The sequence below is a fragment of the Emydura macquarii genome, unplaced genomic scaffold (genome assembly GCF_026122565.2).
Source record: "Emydura macquarii macquarii isolate MOO-44397 ecotype Brisbane River unplaced genomic scaffold, CSIRO-AGI_Emac_v2 contig_3461, whole genome shotgun sequence".
In the NCBI taxonomy this organism is placed as follows: Eukaryota; Metazoa; Chordata; order Testudines; family Chelidae; genus Emydura; species Emydura macquarii.
Window position 1 is genome coordinate 929 of NW_027133598.1, and position 8,204 is coordinate 9,132.

The 8,204-nt window shown below is 40.2% G+C and overlaps 1 pseudogene; it reads right to left on the reverse strand.

Annotated features, from left to right (window-relative positions):
* Positions 1-6,844: 6,844 nt before the first annotated feature.
* LOC137144489 (olfactory receptor 10C1-like) lies at positions 6,845-7,801 on the reverse strand (annotated as a pseudogene).
* Between the last annotated feature and the right edge of the window lie 403 nt (positions 7,802-8,204).

An 8,204-nucleotide genomic window follows, 5' to 3' on the forward strand; every position in this document is an offset into this window, starting at 1 on the left:
GCTGGTCACCCAGTTTTCATGGGGTAGTTCAAGGGAACATGTGTGCTGCACAGGTCAATGTCAAAAACAAGTGGCCTAAGTTCAAAAACTATCCTTGGCAGAAAGCTGCAATTAAATGCAGGCATGTTGCTACACTCTGTCAACGGCTTTTGGTTTGTTTTTATTTTGGGGAAACATACTCTGAATACAGCAGAAAAATCCAGAAGATGCTCAAACTATGTTCATAATGACAATAAAAGACACCTGAATGTTTGCAGGAAAAGGAGGAGAGAGGGAAATACTGAGGAAGGCTTTGGAGCTGTGGGGATCACAGGCACGGGATAAGTGGAGTGGATGGTAAAGGGAGTGGATGATAAACGGAGTGGGTGGTAGGGGGTTGATGTCAGGGAAGGAGGTGGGAGAATAGTAAATAAGTGGAGAGTGGATTTTTCAAGCTCTTTTACCCTTATTATCTGCATTAGCAAAAAAAGGGAAGAAAACGTTTTTGAAAAAATGACCATTTTGCTATTTCTTTCTGTTTTGACAGATAACAAAACCAGTTTAGATGGAAAAGTTGCAACCAGCTCTAGCTCTTCGGTCCCGATGCACAAGTGGCCCCATTGACTTCTCTGTGGGTCCACGGGGGGTTTAGGCTCTACCCGCACAGAGCCGTCAGTAGGATCAGGAGCCTGGTTTGCAGCAACACAAACAGTCTGCCGCAGGGGGTTAAAGATAAAGCAGCTGATTCCAAACTGGAGAGAGCTTCTCCATTTTGTCTGTTGTGGAGAGCCCCAGCAACACGGCATATATAAGTGAGAACCATTAGGCACAGGTCATTCTGCAAGCACTGGCTGGAATATCAATTTTTTGTCCTGAAGCAGGGTGAAAACACGTGTTGAACTATTGGAATTTCCTGTAGGCTGGAAATTCCACTTTTTATCAGCTCTAGTGAAATTCACTGGCCTGTGTTGTAGATCAGAGTAGATGATCACAATGGTCCCTTTTGACCTTAGAATCATGAATCTATTAATTTACTCTGAATTTATTCCTGAGTAACTGAGGGCAGACTCTGACTCCACTGGTCAACTATCTTATGGCTCAGATTTCTTTTTGGTTGATAAAAACAACAGCTCAGATTATCTTCTCATCTAATATTAGAGTGAAATCCATGGGGCTACTTAATGAGTATGATACTACTCAGCCTTAGGCTTGGTCTACACTAGTAAATTAGGTCAGCATGATTAGGTTGCTCAAGTGTGTGAAAAATCCACACCTCTGAGTGGTGCAGTGAAGCCGACCTAAGTTCCTGTATGCACAGTGCTATGCAGACAGAAGAATTCTTCTGCTGACCGAGTTACTATCTCTCTTGGAAGTGGATTGCCTAAACTGACAGGAGAACCCCTCTTGTTTGTGTAAATAGTGTCTACACTGAAACACGACAGTGACACAGCCGTGGTGCTACAACTCTATCTCTATAGCCTTTCAAGTGTAGACAAGCCTGCAGCAAGAATAGCAGAAATCGGCTCAGACTAATTCCACTGAAGTAACTCTAGATTTACACCAGTGTAAACAGAGATTTGTTCTGGGTGAGCTTTGTCAAAAATGCCGAAGCAACTTAGAAAGACAAATACCATTGGGAGTCAATAGGACTGGTGCTTATAAATTGCTTAGGTGCATTTGATCACCCACCCTCGATGTGTGAGACAACTGCACTGTTTGATTTCTTTCAGTACACCCATCTTTCAACCCTTGTACCTCTACAAACAAGTCAAAGAGGCTGATTCTCTGTCCTCTTTTCTATCCTGCCGTAAATCGGGGATAACTCACCTGGACTCAATGGTGATTGATTCTCCTTGCACTCACTCAAGAGTAAATCAGGAGTAACTCCACTGAAGTTACTAGACCTGATTCTGCTTGCACTCACCTGAGTTTAAATCAGGAGTAACTCTATTGGAATCAATGGATCACTTTCTATTCTTATGCATCCCCGTGTAAATCATGAGTAATTCTACTGAAGTCAGTGAGACCCATTCTACTATCACTCATGGGAGTGTAAATCAGGAGTAGCTCCATTGAATGAAATGGGTACTAACTAATCTCCTCTCACTTACCCAAGCATAAATCAGGAGTATCTCCATCGTGGCACCAGGCTCAGTCATATCTCACGTAACTTTCATTTTGTTTTCCCATCTAAATATTTTCACACATTCTTATTTCATTCCCAGGATGTTTATTTTTCTGGCTAATGTACCAGAAAAATCATTTCAAGTATGATAGCCTTACCTCCATCTGGAATGTGCTTTGTTCTCTTTGTTGGTTGCTAAATATTACCTGAAAGTGCTGAAGCTAGCTAGCTAGCTTATGTTTTGTTGATCCCCTTGAGATCTGTCCTTTTATAACCCGTTAATCCCAAGGTGTTTGTCTCTTTCTCACACAACAATAGGAAACGTTAACTATAGTACATGGGCTCTATGTAGAGATGCCTCTGTGTTACCTATTTTCTGTATTACTGCATCTGAAGAAGAGAGCTGAAGTCTCTTGAAAGCTTATTTCTGCAAATATTAAATTTGTTAGTCTTTAAAGTGCCACAGAACTCTCGTTGCTTTTGCTGTATACAGACTAACACGGCTACCCCTCTGGAACTATTTTACAGAAAATAGATTTTCTTCCAAACTAATACATTTAAATAAAAGTTTGTGCTTAAAAAAATCAGGTCTGGGTAAATATTTTTAATAGGAAATAGAAACAGAAAAAATTAAATAGAAAACCAAACATTTTAACTAATTTTTTTAACAGTGTAAATGTTTGACCTTTTATATCAGTATTTTCATTGAAAAGTGAATATTCTTTTATGTGAAATTTTTTAAAAAGCCATAAAATGATCTGTTTACAGTGTTATTGTAGCTGCCATAGCTCTCTTCTGTTTGCTATCGATCAGGTTTTGATCTTGTGTAGCACCTTTTAGCAGCACAAAATACACTTTACAGTCCAAGGGAACGATTTTAAGCAGAGCTGGTTGGGAATTTTTGGTAGGAAGGATTTTCTGGCAGAAAATGCAGTTTCTGCAAAACTGAATTCCAGTATGAAAGTCAAAATGAAATATTTAATTTGGGGTGAGTTAGACCAGAAAGAAAACATTTTGTTTTTTTAACCGATGCAAAATGTTGAGTTTTGAATCGGTTTAACAAACCATTAAACTGCATTTCCCTATCATCGCATTATGAAAGTTAGTGTTTCAGCCTCCATTCTCTGATATGAGCCAGGATCCCTGTAGGGATCACCCATAATGCAATGCAGATTTCCTTCTGCCCAAGCTGCATAGTACATCATGGAACTCACGTGTCTTAGAGTGTGTTACTGGAGATATATTCTGTTCAATGAACCTGAGTCATAGCGGAGAACAGGAGCTTCGGTTCAATAAATCAGAATGAAGGATGGACACTCACAGACACTCATTAAAATCTCTTAGGCAGTTTTGAAAATCTCAGTCTTTGCTTTACTCATTTGTTACGAGTGCAGGAAACAATCCCAAAACTCCCATTGTTTCTAAGGCTTCTAGTCTGGATAGATGAACCCCATATGAAATCGCCAGTCCTAAACTATGGATTACAACCTGGAAAATTAAACCTGTTAGTAACAAGCCAGCCAGTCGCTGACTGACTGACACAACTGGACTTTGATCCAGCAGTAAGTGCAGATAGACCCTTTTGGTCACATACTAAGATATCAATTTTCCATTGACTTGAGGGACTTAGTTTCATTGTTCTCGTTGATCCAGTGTCTTGAAATTTACAACACCCGTTCATTATCGGTGACAGAATACAGGAAAAATCCATGTAACTCAATTCTATCTTTTCTTAGAGGTCACCAAGTAGTCATCAGCCATTTGAATAAGACCCATTCAGATGCATTCCCCAACAGACTAGGGACATCCCACTGACGTGATATGGGCATGCTGAGTCTGAAGACATCAGTTTTCATTCACTACATAGCATTGATTTCTGTACATGTTTACTTACAGGCAAGGTGCTTGTATAGGGATCTAATTATCGGAACTCATAACTCCATTGAAATCATAGACATTGGTCAATAACCTATAATGATTCCAGCCGAGCTGCAGTTGTATCATTTAATCTTCACATGGAATATATGAATGTATTTCCAGTACCCTTTTATATGTATGTGAGCTGATAGGCAGTGATCTCTCATTGTCTCTAATTACCACAATGCGGGTCTCCCACAGACGAGATCACAGATATCAGGGAGACGTAAGTCTGAGCTTCATAGTTTAGATACAGATACATTTTTAAATTGCACATGTGATGGAGGGTGGGGGGGAGAATGCCATTCAACCATTGTAGATCTCAGCTATAGAAATTGGACCCGTGATTATGTACCCCGAGATCAGGGAAGGTCAGATCTGGGGTTTGGATGAGAGGCCCTGTCACAGATCCTACCACATGCTCCCTGCCAGCCACCCACTAGGGCTGCTTGGAGGGTAAGCCAAACTTCTGCTGTACCCAATCCCCTGGGTTGCATATAGATCCTCAGCAATCTGCAGCGCTGGTCCTGCTCTGGAATAGCTCCCGGGTACCAGCTCTCAGTGGGGTCCTCAGACCACCTGCCTGGGACTCCAGGACCAGCGTTGACCTCCAAGAGACCCCAGTTACTTAAACACGCCCCTGTCCCAAAACACCTTCCCCAGAGGTGTGACGCTTCTGGGTTAGGCTTTAGCTCTCTCATGGGAACGCAACAGCTGTGAAGCAAACAGTACGCATATACCTGGCAGAGAGTCCGACACCTTCATGCTCTTCTATTCTTAATCCTGTAAAGCACCAGGGAGTACAGATCATACAAAACAATGAACACTAAACGCACATTCCTGCCTCATTTTCCTCACCACTCCAGGGCATTCTTTGGGTTGGGATCTGAATCCTTTGGGTTGTCCACAGTCTGTGGGCCCATCTGGGCTCAGGAAAATGGGCAGGACTTCCCCATGAGGCTACTCTGTGCTGGATGACCTCCTCCTGCATCCCCCTCACTCAGCTTCTGTGACCTTGCTCTCCCTTGGCCCCCAATCCTCTTCCTGTCTGGTTCTGTGATCCTGTGTGGTTTTATTTAAAGCACTCTTGGTCACCTGGCCTCTTTTGTTCGATTCCTGGTAAGTTTCCATTGCACCTACCTTCCTTCCTCCCTCCAGGAGGAATCAGCTAAACTGGTTTTCTAAGGATACAACTTGAGGTCTAAGTACCGTTATTAACCCTAATTATTTATCTTTGTATCTGTGTCTACAGGCTCTGTCCATAATGGTGGATCCACAAACATATAAGCTAGGCACTCAGGACATAGCAGTTTTCATAATGTAACTTCACAGTTTCAACAGGAATTCACAAGTTGTATAGAGATAGCCCCAGTTCACCACAGGATCCTGTCTAATTAGTTTGACTTGTGCAATCTGATGAGTGATGGTTGGGTAACAAGGCAACATAAGGAGAAATCCATCTCTGAGTTAAGATCTCAGAAATTAGTGGACCTTCCTTGTACACTGAAACAGAGCACTGGTTACATGTTAGAAAGGGGATTTTCAAAAGAGTCTAAAAATTGAAAATTTTAGAGACGAGCAATTACTTCCACATTTCAAGAGAAATATCTTCTTGAATGACATTATTAATATGTATTTATGAGCTTTTTTATGGATCCAATCATATGTATGACTGAATTTATCCTCAGAAAACCCTGTGAGGTCTGGAGATGTTATTATCCCCATTTTATAAATTGGGAATTGAGGCACGTCGATGTTACAAATCAGATTTTTAATGTATTTAGGCACATAATGGGATCAACAAAATGTTAGTGTTTTGCTTTGTTTGTTTGATAATGTAGAGTCGTCTTTTGATAATGTCAAAAGTTTCTTATGTAATATAAAATACTATATATTATACATAATATTAAATATTACATATATAGAGATATAAAACAATACTAAAGGTAAAATTTTAGTATAAAAATTGACAAAAGAATTGTAATGATCAATAGGATAAAAATATTTCATTTCAATTTTAAGTGAAATATTTCAACATTAGGTAAATGATATGTTTTCAGGTAACCAAAATGAAATGAGAAACCCCAAACAAATTGTTTTAATTTATTCCCATTTAAAACATTATGTCCAAATTGGCATGTCCATGCAAAATGCTTCAATTGTAATTAACTCAATTTTCTGAAGGAAAACTTCTTAAGTAAGCAAGCTTCAACAAGCTCTGCTGCTATGTCCTTTGAAAGATGTTACTATAAGAAATATTTCTCTCTAGAACTGAGATATTCCTTAATTAGAGCCAGTCAAACAATGGGGGACTAGAGGTGAGGAGTTAAAAATCTTCTAATGGCATTTGAAATATCATTGAGAAGTTAGAAATTCCAAAATTCTGATATCTTTCATGAGCTTTGTAGATTTGTAAAAAATCAGAAAAATATTTGCAAAAATATTGGCTCTTTTCACATTTTTTATAATCATTCAGAGAAAAATTCAAGTGAAAATCAAATCTGAGAAAATTACAACAAATTCTATTTTTAATAGGGACGTAGAGCTGTGAACAAAAAATGGGGATAAATAATAGCAGATGGTTTTGTAAAAAAAATAAGTTTTTATTGAAATTCAAAATCTCCATAAAAATCATAGAAATATAACATTCAAAATATTTTAACTAATGCAATATTCAATATGAAGGATTTATCCTTAAAGCTTCCCATTGGGGACATTTCCTTCAGTAGCTGAGTTGTCTCTCAGTGAATAATTCAATAAGGGAGATTTCTCTTTATAGCTGAAGCTATTCCTCAATGGATTGTCCAATTGAAAGAGAATTTTTTATGTTTTTAGAGGACAGATCTTGATTCCCATTCTCCGAATTGCTCCTTTAACATCCTTGTTCCTGAGGCTGTAGATAATGGGGTTCAGTATTGGAGTCACCATGGAATAGAACAGAGAAGAACTTGTCCACATCCAGCGAATAGCTGGATTTGGGGCGTATGTGGATGAAAACGGCTGTCCCGTGGAACAGAGCCACCACGGTGAGGTGTGAGGAGCAGGTGGAGAAAGCCCTGTGTCTGCCTTTTGCGGACTTCATTTTAAGGATGGTGGAAATGATGCGGATGTAGGACACCAGTATCAGCATGAAGGGCACGATGATGAGAAAGGCAGGGCCACAATGATTTGGACCTCATTCCAGTTGGTGCCCCCGCAGACCAGCGTCAGCACTGGCTGGATCTCACAGAAGAAGTGGTTGATCACGTTGGACCCACAGAAAGGACGTGTGAAGATGAATGTTGTGTGCCCCAGGGCTGCGAGGATACCACAGATCCATGAGTCGGCAACCAACTGGGTGCACACTCTCTTATTCATGATGTCCGCATAGCGCAGTGGGTTACATATGGCACTGTAGCGGTCATAGGCCATAATGGCTAGCAGGCAGCACTCTGTCTCTCCAAATACCAGGAAGAAATACATCTGAGCAGCACAGCCAACAAAGGAGATCATTTTATCCTCAGAGAGGAGGTTGGCCAGCATCTTGGGCAGGGTGACAGAGGTGTAGCAGATCTCCAGGAAAGACAAGTTCCTGAGGAAGAAGTACATGGGCGTGTGAAGGGCTGGGTCAACCTTTATAATGAGGATGATGAGGATGTTGCCCAGCACTGTGATGAAATAAATACACACAAACAAGAGAAAGAGAAGATGTGCCATATGCAGGTGGTTAGAAAAGCCCAGTATGACAAACTCAGTCACTGAGGTGTCATTTCCTGTGGTCTCTTCCTCAGGATATTTCATCTTGAAAAATAAAACGAGAATCTAGTCATTATTTTGATACATCATTTAAGTTAATCAAATCTATCGATCCATCTATCAAGTCTTACACCATTTTGGCCAGATTATGTTCTCCTAACATGTGCAAATGCCCAGTAACTTCACTTAAGTCAATGTCTCTCAGCTGCCTCGGTTACATCAGATTTAGACTTGTGTGTCTCCAAGACATCTCTGGAACGGCATCTGTTTTATACTAGTCTCAGTCAGTAAATTATTTATACCAATTAAGTTATATTTGTCCAACGCTGAACCCAGCACAGTGAATTTACAGTGATGAAAATTGTATCTCAGAGAGTGGATGTTACACCGTAGATACAAAATGAACATAACACTGTTTCCCCAACTCTCAGCTCACATGTGGGCTAGG